The following is a 12,896-nucleotide window of genomic DNA, read 5'->3' as shown; positions in this document are numbered from 1 at the left end:
TGTTTTCCTAGGTTGTCTCAAAGTCTTGGAGGTATTGACTCTTTGTCATTTATTTTCCACTTCCAAACAAGTTAGGGAAGATAGCTTACTATGGGGGAAATAACATATGTTTAGGAGTCAGGATTACCTGGGTTTAAATTCTTGCTCTTTTAATAAATAGCTGTGTGACTTCAGGTATATCGCCAAACTTCTCTGATTCTTTAATTTCGCATTGATAAAATGAGAAAAATCATACTACCTAACTTAGAGTCAGTGTGAGAATTAATTGAGCTGCTGTATATAATTTATTTAGCATAGTGTAAGGTACATAAATGCTTAATAATTGATATTATTATTATTACTACTTTCTGCAACTGCGTTATTTCTCATAATATTATTCTTTAAATTGCATTGTTTATGCTCTAGTTCAGGACCTTATTACTTAGTTTATTTCCCTATCCCTTATCATTTTCTACTCCATACTATATAATGCTGTCAGATATTTTTTTCCTTAAAATGAGCTCTTAAAAAGTAATAATGGATTCCTATTGCCCAAAAAATCACAAAATACAGTCTGGCAGTCAATGGCTTTCTTAAATACAGGGCCATCTACCTTTAGGATTTTGTCTCCCAGTGCTCTCCTAACATGTCCAGAACTCCAGCCAAACTGAGCTCCATACTATTCAAACTGACTTTTTCTTCCCCCACAAATAGCTTTTTCCATTTTTTCATTCTGCTACCTCAGCTTGGAATATCTTTTTTTGTTTTGTTTTATTTTTTTGCATACCAGTCCTACTTATTTGTAAAGACCTTTCTCAAATTTCCTGTCCTTCGTGAAAACTTCTTTAACTCAACACTGTTGTCCTAACTCCTTTTTAAAACCCTCATATATACCTCTTTTAAAGCACATACTTCTTCTGCTTTTTGGTTAGTAACTTATGTCTGTGTCTTATTTATGCCTCTGCTCCCCTTTTCACCCCACTCCACCACAACTATGCCAGAAAATTGTTGAAGTCAGGGGCTGAGTCTTATATATCTTTATACCCCCCGAAGCACCTAGAACTATGTTTGGAATATGTTGGGATCATCCAATATTTATTCAGCATTTGTCATTCGCCAGGTGCATGCTTGCTACTGGAGGTATGGGCGGTGGAAAAAGGCACAAAATCTCTGTCTTTTTAGACCTTATAGTCTAGTGAGGAAGAATGATAATTGCTGCACAATATGAAAAATGTGATCATAGGCAATGTACAGTGTTCCCTAAAAACACAAAAAAGGGGAACCAACTAAATATTAAGAACATTTTTGCTTAAGTGATGTGAACTTAAACTCAAGACTATCTTCCTGAAGTCTGTATTTTTCCTGTTGGTTGTTCCCTCACTGGCCATATTTTAATGCTTTTTCATCTGTATATCCTAAACTGCAAACTTGAAATGCTCTTGAATACCGAATCTCCCTTAATATTCTTCTGACTTCCTTCTGGGAGAGCTGGTAATGTTATCCCTTTGTTAAGATCACATTATTTTCTAGTAGGAAAAGTTGCTTGGGATTGTTGGAAAGGCTTTCAAACATGGGGGAAAAAAAACCTAGTCAGCTGTGCTGTAATGAATATAAATATTCCTTTATCTAAGAGCGATGGACACAAAAGATGAAGGAGGCATTTTTTTCAGAGCATATTACTATTTTTTTTGAGATTTCCCTTTCTCAGGAAGGAATCCGTATTGTAACAGACACTGGAACAGACTCCAATTTTAAATGAGCTATTTGTTTGAAGCAACATGCCAGATTCCTTGATCAATTTTTTCTTGCTTCAGGAGCCTATGCTTACTTAATTTTACTCACTTCCTTGGGAAGAAGAAAAACATAAGAGAAAAAGTGAAACTGATGGCCTGAGTTTAGCCTGATTTCCAGCAATATACCGTCCAGAAACTATTCCATATATAGTTCTTGTGGGAAGTTAGTATTTTTATTTATGAATATTTATCAGTTTACCTGAACCTGAAGCTTCACTAAATTTTACTCATGATATGGTTCAATGCAGGGGACACAGGTTCGAGTGCTGGTCTGGGAAGATCCCACATGCTGCGGAGCAACTAAGCCCATGTGCAACAATTACTGAGCCTGTGCTCTAGAGCGTATGAGCCACAACTATTGAGCCCATGTGTCACAACTCCTGAAGCCCGCGTGCCTAGAGCCTGCGTTCGGCAACAAGAGAAGCCACTGCAATGAGAAGCCCGTGCACTGCAACAAAGAGCAGCCCCTGCTCATCACAACTAGAGAAAGTCCATGCGCAGCAACGAAGACCCAACACAGCCATAAATAAATAAATAAATAAATAAATAAATAAATAAATAAATAAATAAAAGAGGGGTATTCTGTATAAATACCACATCTAATCATGCTCCCAACTCCTCTTATCTCTGACATCTATGATTCCCTGATAGGCCAGCTCCATGAAGGGAGGAAATACCTATGTGTGGACAAAGTAGTTATTTAGAGTTATTATTTTGCTAGGAAGTTTCACTTAGCTGAATCTAAATGTCTCTTCTGAGATCTGAAGCACATTTCCACTTCAGCAGATTCTGTATCTTGTTGCTCTGCTCTGAGTAATACGCTTTTAATTACTCGGAGAAAGAAGGAAGGTCATCACTCAATCTCACATCAGAGTGAATAATGCCCAGACATGTTGCCTTTCCTCAGATATCCTAGTTCACAATCATTTTGTATGCCGCAGACCAGCACATGCCAATTGGTATTGGGAATGGGTTACTGCAGAAGCTGTTGAAATCTGTACTGATAACTAAAATTACTTTAGCCACTATCCACTTTCTTGCTCCTACCATCCATTAAAAAAAGTTAGTTTGTTCTTACATGGCTCCCACCTCTCAGGGTCTCCTTCTTATCCACATGATTTATAGGTGTCTATTTTTATTCTTTCCTTTTTTCTTATGCAGGGCTTCTCAAAATGTGGTCTCTGGGCTAATATGGTGTATATAATAACTTTTTATTCAAAATACAAGTAACCATTTTACAAAGTTCCATTTTACACGTTACATTTAAAATATTTTCACTTTGTAGAAGTGATGAGAAGATCACAAGTTATGTTACAGTGGGAAAATGGTACATATTTTCTGTTCTCACTGCTGACACGACTGTGGGGATTTTCCTCAGCTCTTTTGAATGTCACCTTGTGTCTCAGACCAGACATGAGCATTTAGACAAGAAGGGGGATTTTTTTTAAGGAAAGTTATAAGCTTCCAAGCTTACATAAAATAAACTAAGGTCCAAGATAATCAGGTCCTTCTGGCCCTTTTTACTTTTTTGCAGTTCTTTTTCTTGCAATTTTCTCTTTGAGAGTGTACCCTATCCACTGCTTCATAGGATTAATAGTCTGTGAAAGTGGAGGAGTAAACCAATCTTAAGGAGTAAACCAATCTTAAACCAGTCTCCAGGGCCTCATTTCATAGCTGGCCTTGATTTGGGGTGTAGGTAGCTACCTAATGTGGTGTAAATTCATGGATTGCCAAAAAGCCCTCCTTTAAGGAAAAAGAAAGGAAAAGTCCTTTCCTACTTGTTGGCTGGGGCCCAAACTCCTTTTTCTTAAGGATAAGCCTTTTGCCTTATAGGGAGAGTTTAGGCTTGGAATTTCAGTCTCCCACCCTTAAAGATGGAGTGCAGTAATTTAAACCTGGTAACTTTTCTTGGGGAATGTCAGTACCTCAGACAAACTCAGAATTTCTCGATCGTGTGTAATAGACCTCAGAGCTTTTGCATCCTTTGTCTTTCTGCTCATTGTATCAGATCTTTCTGGTCTTGGTGCTCAGTGGTTAACCCCCTCTCCACAGTTACTTGTGTTTTACTTATAATTTGGAGCCATTTTCTCCACACTATATTATCCAAGGTGTATAGCATTTTGTTTTTAAAAAGCAAAGCGTAATATAGAAACGTCTCAGCAGATATTGGGGTCTTCAGAAACTGCATAAAGAATCCTGATGGAAAATTATTTAAATTGAATTTTAAATACTAAAATGCAAATGGCAAAAAGGAATTGTTTAGCCCTCAGTAATTACCCTAAAAAGTGGTCATAGAGCCTTCAGTAATTACTCTGAAAAATTCCCAGGGAACATTTGATATCCAAAGAACAAGACAATTAATCTAATAAAAGGGGGGTGTCTTGAATCTTACTTTTTTTTTTTTAAATCTTTTGGCCTCACTGCACGGCATGTGGGATCTTAGTTCCCCGACCAGGGATCAAACCTGCGGCCCCTGCCTTGGAAGCGCAGAATCTTAACCACTGAACCGCCAGCGAAGTCCTATTCTTGAATTTTAAATGACAGATAATATATACTGTTCTTCAATCAGGCTTTAAGGGAGGCATAGGAAAGGGGTACAAGACACTGAACACTGTTATCCCAGATGACTGAATATAAGCCTCCCCTAGTGGTGGTTTTGTCTTTGCTGGACCTGTTTTATTTTATGGCTCTTGGTAGTATGTCTTCTCTCAACAGGTTTCTAGTTGGTTACTTCTCAATCTTCTACCATGTTTTCTATACTTAGAAAGTAGATCCTATAAATTAATCAAGATTCTCACTTCAAAAAATAAGTCCCAAAAGTCCTTTAAGTCACTGTCTAAAGAGTAACCACATACCAGGAACCATTACTGTGGTCCTACAGTTCTCCTTCCAGCATCAACAGCCCTCCTGACTAGTAGAAGCAAACTGAGTCTTTTGGAAACTCTTGGCTCTTAGAGGTATTTTTCTGATTACTGAGACTGAAGTGTCATTGAAAAAGATGACTGCATTCCTTGACTAATTTTCCACCAGTGATGGGAATGCTGTGACAGACGCATGGCCCTTGGCATAGGTGGAAGCAGAGAGGGTGGCACATCCCTGCTAATGTTTCTTCTTCCCAGACTCTCCTTTTTTATAAGCCACCACATTTGAGAAAAGAGCTATGACTGTAAAGTGTTAGGAGTGGAGGGTTCTCTTTCCCTGGATCTGTCTCCAAAAGGAGGGTTATAGGGGGTAAGGTGGGGAGACTCCTAGACTAACCTCAAAGACGCTTGTTCTAAATCTACTGTACCCATGGATCCAAGAACCAGATAATGACATATTCACTTGGAGATCACTCTAGCCCAAGTCTGGAATAAGGATGCCCCAGGTATGAAACATCAAACATCAAATTAGATTGTAGGTCCTCACCAGAACTGTTGTCACATTTGTCTGAGATGACATCATATACATATTGATTGAAAAGAGGTTGTGAAAATTGTCATATGGGACCCTTTCTTATGACACTCTCTTCATCCCACACTAATATTTTAGGTACTAGATTCACAAATACCGAGAAATTTTACTCTTCTCTAGGACAGGGCTGAAGCGTCCTAAAGAATCACAGACCATAGCTGAAATCAAGCCTGGGATTATGTTAGCCTCTGGAGCTTGATGAATGTGCAATATTCGACTGGAATTTTCTGTATTTGTTTTTACTGCATAATGCTCTGTTAGCAAATAAAATAATTTTTCAGTGAGTGTCTTTATTTGTAATAGCTGGGCCATTTCTGATGACATTTCACTGGAGTGAAAGGTAATATAGTTCAAGATTGGTATATAATGAAGGACAAGCCAATGTTGTCCTTCACTGATCTTGTTCTTTGGCTTTAAAAGCAGATATATATCTGGACTTCCCTGGTGGTGCAGTGGTTAAGAATCTGCCTGCCAATGCAGGGGACACGGGTTCGAGCCCTGGTCTGGGAAGATCCCACATGCCGTGGAGCAACTAAACTCATGCGCCACAACTACTGAGCCTGCACTCTAGAGCCCGTGAGCCACAACTACTGAGCCTACGTGCCACAGCTACTGAAGCCTGTGTGCCTAGAGCCCATGCTCTGCAGCAAAGAGAAGCCATCACAATGAGAAGCCTGTGCGTCTCAATGAAGAGTAGCCCCTGCTCGCGGCAAGTAGAGGAAGCCCGTGAGCAGCAACAAAGACACAATGCAGTCAAAATAAATAAGTAAATAAATAGATACATTTGTTTTAAAAGAAGCAGATATATATCATCCACTGTTTTCTTGCAGTCTGTAGTATGAGTTGAAAAGTATCTAAGAAACCCAGAAAATCCCTTCTTCTAAAGTCTTTTGCAGATGTTCCTACAGAAAGACTATGAGCTTCTATTCTGTTTTGACTCAAAGGATAGAGTGTCATCTTCCACCTAAAATGAATAGGCAAGCAAGTAAAGAATACCGACCAGCAATTGCAAACTTTTTGTACATTTCCAGCATAGTATCAGTAACACTCAGCAATATTTCAGGAGGAACAGACATTCATATTTTATCTGTTTACAACACTTTGACATGAGCAATAGCTGTACTTCCTTTCTATTATGTTAAATATCACAACTTTATTATTTTAGACTAACATATTTCTACAGATGTCTTTATCAGATACAGGTTGAAGCATATCATGCACTTGTGCAAAATCCTTCAAATATTCACACTTTGATGATGTAAATATCTGACATTCAAAGCTCTATTTTCTCTCTTGAGCCCAATCTCTTATTACACTCTTCCAAATGTCCTAGGCTTCCACCATGCCAGGCTTATCTTGAATACATCATGTACTTTTTAATGTCTTTCTCTCTTTTAATTTAGTCAGAATGTCTTCAAGGTCCAATCCCCTATCCCCACTTTCCCACTTTGATAGGAAAATTCTTGATAGAAAGGAGAATTTCTATAATCTCATTTCTTCCTCCAAGACTCTCTTGAGTTCACCCAAACTGGAATTAACTCACCTTCCTTTGACTTCCCACTTCATAGTGCTTATACCTCTATTATAGTCTGATGTGTTTCATCCTGTATGATAGTACAGTTAGTTGTCTATATAACCACTAGATTGTAATCTTTCTGAGAGTAGGAACTCTGTCCTAATCATCTATGTATTTCTCACAACACTTAGACCTGTACTAAATGTTCATTGGTAGACCTTTAGTAAATGCCTGTTAAATTTGGATACAAATGTCCCTGCAAGTCTGTAGAATATTTTTTCCAATTATCCAGTTCTGTATAAATTTTGAAATATGTCACTTAAAGGCTTTTCAAGTCATAAAATCTAAAAACATATTTAGTAATTTCTAGCTATTGTTTTAATCATTGATATTGGCTACTGCAAAGTATTTGGAGATTACAAAACCACTTTTTAAAGAGTTTTTCTTTTTTATTTGCTGAGAATCACATCTGAATTATTTTCTGTATGAAGTTGTCTTTTTTGCGGAGCACAGGCTCCGGATGCACGGGCTCAGCGGCCATGGCTCACAGGCCTAGCCGCTCAGCGGCATGTGGGATCTTCACGGACCGGGGCACGAACCCATGTCCCCTGCATCAGCAGGCAGACTCTCAACCACTGCGCCACCAGGGAAGCCCTATCTTTCTTATTGGTCACCTGCCAATGGATAAAATAAGTGCTCTGGATGTCATACCATTGAACTGATTACAATTTCCTCCATGGTTTCCTCAAAACAATCAAATGTATTCACTTAAGTGTTTGGGAATCAAATTGAAGAAATTTCAGAAACAATCAAAAAGAAAATTCCTCCTTCACAGCAACAGTGGCCCCCACAAGCTCCATGCTCACTTAACATTTAAAAAATTATTCAACTACAGTTTTACCATATTTATCTGCAAGCTCTGAACTAAGGCAGAGTACACGACTCAAAACACACTAATTGCCTTTTTAAAAAATCTCAACTCTTAATGTACATATAAACAGCCACATTGTATTGCAATCAAGTGAAGTGCAAATAAAAGGAAGTCAGGTTTTAAAAGTATTATCCTCCCACCACACACACACACACACACAAACACACACACCCCAAAATGGAGAAGAGCACACTTCTTTGTGGTAATGTGGTGCTATTTTTACTTTTTTTTTTTTTTTTTTTTTACCACCACCTGCTACCTTCTTCTGGCAGGAAATGACAACTCCCTCCCCCACCATAGTCAGGGAACTCACCAAGTACCAAAAGTGTGTTGAACAGGCACTTGTTCCCAAAATCTGCAGTTGAGAAAAGATATTTTTTTCCTATTACATTTACCTGCTGGTTCGCTCACTTTTATCTCTGACATAAGCCAATTGCTTACGTCTCTCTCTCATTATCTACTCAGAGAGTACAGCTGGACTTCTGGATACCTAAGTAATTTAGGCATAAGCTTGCTATTTATTTATTTCCAATGCCTTTCCCTTAAATGTATCTTGTGAAAGGCTAAAGGGAGGAGGTACTTTGAAACCAAAACTGGTGACAGTAAATAAAAGGATTTTTTTTCAGTGAATGGCATTATTTGCAGTATTTGGTTGGTTTTTGATGACTCTTTATATCACTGGATTGAAAACTAAGTGACTAGCCACTTCTTGAGATTCATTGCAATTGAGTTCATTGCATTTTCTTCCTGCTTTATTTGTAACTTTTTAACAAGTGTTAAAGCAATGACTTTTAGCTCTAAGAGATGGCAAAAAAAAAAAAAAAACAACTTGAATTCAGATGTTCTCCCACCTCATACTTACCAACTTAAGTGTATGTCAGGGTAAACGAGAGAGGAGAAACAACTCTTTGACAGTTTGGAATGCCAGTCAGTTGTTTCAATGATTGACATCAGTGACAGAGTAATTGCAAACATGAGAAATATGGTTATTTTTTATTTTAAGATGATCATCAAATGGTAATGTGCTTCCATCATTTGTTCGTGATTTCTCTAACTGTCCATCGATCATTTCAACAAGGCTTCACAGACAGGATAAAAGGAAAGTTGAAACAAATGGCTAGCAATCTTAAGGGCAAATTTATCTAAAACTGGGACCCTTCTCTTTCACTGTTCTTCCCAATACTGGGTATGTCACTGATACACTAATAACTCAAAGTTTTGACTTTAAATTTTTCTTTAATCTCCCTCCTCCCTCTGTCCTGTTCCTCTTCTCTTCCTCCTATTTAGACTGCAGCTTCCTCCATCTGACATTCTCTGCCACATTGTTGTTATCTACATTGTTTTTTCCTTAGCTCTAGTTCTATCTATCTGACTATTCTATTCCTTATTACTCTCACAACCTCTTCAACTATGTCATCAACATGTCCTACATACCACACCAAGGTATTCATCTCCAATAAATTTCCTTTGCCTGGGAGGATGGATGGTATTCTCCATGTGAACTTATTTATCTGGGAAAAGTCACCCAAGAGATACAATACAGCACACCTGCACACACTCACACACACACACACACACACACACACACACACACATTACCTTTCTAGACTCCATCAATGAGTTGAAACATTTAAGACATTGGGTTCCTCACAGTGATAATATTTTTTTAAAAATAAAGTTATCGGAAACAACAAGGCAGAACTATAGTCAATATCTTGTAATAACCTATAATGGAAAATAATCTGAAAAAGAATATATATATATATATTCTTAAATCATATTTAATGGTGAAAGACTGAATTAATTCCTCCTAAGATCAAGAGTAAGTAAATAATGTCTGCTCTCTTTCCTTCTATGCAACATTGTACAACTTTCCAGGGCAACCAGGCAAGAAAAAGAAAATAAGGTATCCAGACTAGGAAGGAAGAATCAAAATTATCTTTATTTCTAAATGACATGATTGTCTATGTAAAAAAATACAATGCAATCTTCAAAAAAAGAACTACCAGAACTAATAACTGAATATAGCAAGGTTTCCAGAAAAATGTCAATAAAGAAATATCCACTGTATATCTATGTACTAGTAATGAATAGTTGTACATTAAAAATTAGAAAAATATAACCTTTACAATACCATCAAAATATGAAATACTTAGAAATATACCTGGTAAATGATGTCAAAAAAACTGTACACTGGTATTCACAAAATCTTGCTGAGAGACTAAAAGACCTAAATAATGGAACAACATATATTAAAATAAATAAATAGATAGATAGATAAATGAACAAACTTATCAGGAAGCAAGCAATCAAATGAGTTTGTCTTTCCTGAGCTGTCACTTTGAAAAGCTATAGGCTTATTCCAATTACATTCCTTATTGCTCAGGAAAATTTTGGAGCTCTCCCTTAGAATTGCACTCAGAGTCTGCCTCATATACTTTAGAATAATCCCTGTGGTGAAAAACCTTTGTCTTTTAAGGGTAGTTGAATTTTGGAAATAGTCAAAAGCCATTCAGAAATAAGTCTGAACAATGAAGTTAAGGATCAAGTTAAACATGCCATTTTTGGCTCAAACCAAGGTATGATAAGGTATGACCTTAGTGTGTTATGACATATTTTTCTTGATTAGCTCAAATCCAGTCTCAAAGATAATTTCAAAGAACAAGTTATGAGACTATTTGGTGAAACACAGCATCACTACTGTAAGCATATAACTTTGCATTTGAGGGTGACATTTATTCAAAAATATAAATAGTGATGTATTTATTTAAATTAGTAATAGCAAAGTCAATTTAGTGTAATGAAAATAATATCAGATTGAGAGTGAGAAGACTTGAGTTCTTGTTTCACCTCTGCCATTGAATATCTGTGTAACCTCGAGCAAGTCAATTTATCTGGACCTCTATTTCTTCTCTGAAATGTGTAGGTTAAGCCAAATAACTTTTAATAGCATTTCTAGCTCTAATATTTTGTCATTTTATTTCTGGATTTTATTTTTATTTATTTATTTATTTATTGGTGCACCACGCGACTTCCAGGATCTTAGTTCCCTGACCAGGGATTGAACCCGTACCCCCTGCAATGGAAGCACAGAGTCCTAACCACTGGACTGCCAGGTAATTCCTCTACATCTGGGTTTTAAATAGCCCTGGCATTCCATTTCATATATATGTTTTCATGTACATGCATTATATAATTATTGCATAATATGCAAACATTTTATAAATAATGAGGCATGATTTGTAGTTGGCAAGAAAACGGACTCTGGAGCCAGTGTTCCTGTATTCAAATTGAGGCTCTGCAACTGACTAGCTGTGTGACTTTGAGCAAGTTACATAAACATTTCTACATCTCAATTGCCTCATCTGTAAAATGAGATAACAGTAAGTTCCTCTATGGGTATTTAATGAGTTGTAATTTGTAAGATTCTATACCAAGTGCCATATAAATTATTAAATAAAATGAACAAATTCTTAGCATTTTAAACAGTGTAAAATAATTATATGTATGCATAAATGCTGTCTCTAAAGACTGAATGCTGGTTAATGTCTCAAGGAGGAAATCATTTAAACAAATTACATAGATGACAAGTTACATACCTATTAATACAAATTACAAATTGCATACCTATTAATACAAAGGTTTTACTGTTGTTGTTCATCTTGTTTAGCTTTTTCGTTTGTTTGCTAGTTGTAACAGTTGAGTATTTCTCTTTTTCTCTCTTAAGCCTGAGGTTTTATCTTGACTATGGACTTTCATGGCTATTAATAAATGAAAATGCATTTGAATTTCCCCTAGTTAATTTGAATTTTATATCACAATGGAGATTCAGGCTCAATCAGCACTTTCATTTGTTAATACTTCCAATGGAAGTATAGTACTTTAATTGAGCCAACAGATATTTATTCCACAGAAGACTACAGAAATATATCAACTGTGTAACCTACTCCACCTATAATTAATCACAAATTTACGTGTGTTACAAGCATAATATGTTTTGGACAGATGCCTAAATTTTTCTCCTTGTCTCACTGAGCTCTCCAGCTATTGTCATCCTGTTTACCTCAGGAAAAATCTCAAGTGATCTTGAGAAGAGGCTCTTTCCCTTTTTACAAGAAAGTGCAACTAGAAAGAAAGGATGGAGTGGCTTCAAGTTGGCTTCATATATCCATAAACCCATACACTAAGTACTTAAGTTAGGCATGCACACATTCACATACAAAGGATATTTTCACTACAAGGTATTGTATTATTTATTAAAACCCTGACCTCATGGTTAGGAATATAACTGAAAATGACTATATTTAGGGTCTTTTTTTCTCCATGTTTTAGTGATCTGCATAGTCATTTTGCTCATGGTTTTTTATTATATAAGTTTCAGGTGTACAGCATTATAATTAAACATTTGATACACTACAAAATATCACAACTACAAGTCTAGCTACCTTCCATCACAATAAAGTTGACCTTCTTCATCCATTTCACCCACTCCTCCAACCTCCTTCCTTTCTTGTAATCACTAATGTTTGCTGTATCTATGACTTTGTTTTCATTTCATTTGGGTTTTTTTGTTTGTTTTGTTTTTTAGATTCCACATATGAGTGAAATAATAAGGTATTTGTCTTTTTCCATCTGATTTATTTCACTTAACATAATATCATCAAGTTCCATCCATGTTGTCAGAAATTGCAGGACTTCATGTTTTTTTTATGGCTGAGTAATATTCCATTGTGTGTGCATGTGTGAGTGTGTGTATAATCTTTTTTAACTGAAGTGTAGTTGATTTATAATATTATATTACTTTCATGTATACAACATAGTGATTCAATATTTTTATAGATTATACTCCATTTAAAGTTAGCCATAAAAAAGAATGAAATTTTACCACATCTTTATCCATTCATCCATTGGTTGACACTTTGGTTGTTTTCCTATCTTGCCTATTGTAAATAATGTTGCAATGAACATTTGTGTTTATATATCTTTTTGAATTAGTGTTTTCATGTTTTTCAGATAAATACTTAGAAATGGAATAGCTGGGTCATATGGTAGTTCTATTCTTATTATTTTGAGGAATATCCATACTGATTTCCATAGTGGCTGCACCAATTTACATTCTCATCAACAATGTAGGAAGGTTCTCTTTTCTCCATGCCCTCTCCAACATTTGTTATTTCTTGTCTTGTCAGTAATAGCCATTCCAAAAGGCATGAGGTGGTATCTT

The 12,896-nt window shown here is 36.3% G+C and overlaps 1 protein-coding gene across 12 annotated transcripts in view; it reads right to left on the bottom strand.

Moving 5' to 3' along the window:
- Positions 1 to 12,896, bottom strand: part of GPR174 (G protein-coupled receptor 174) — a 130,859-nt gene that overhangs the window by 93,735 nt on the left and 24,228 nt on the right. For 2 of the 12 annotated variants that reach the window (XM_027095608.1, XM_027095607.1), the window contains exon 4: positions 9,837 to 9,902. The exons of the other annotated variants lie outside the window; for them this stretch is intronic. The gene's annotated coding sequence lies outside the window, so the exon portion shown is untranslated. The remainder of the gene's footprint in view (positions 1 to 9,836; positions 9,903 to 12,896) is intronic. 12 annotated transcript variants of the gene reach the window in all.

This window comes from Aethalodelphis obliquidens, unplaced genomic scaffold, assembly GCF_003676395.1.
Source record: "Aethalodelphis obliquidens isolate GAN/ISIS:26980383/991018 unplaced genomic scaffold, ASM367639v1 scaffold92, whole genome shotgun sequence".
Taxonomy (NCBI): Eukaryota; Metazoa; Chordata; class Mammalia; order Artiodactyla; family Delphinidae; genus Aethalodelphis; species Aethalodelphis obliquidens.
This window is presented reverse-complemented; position numbering and strand designations above follow the sequence as displayed.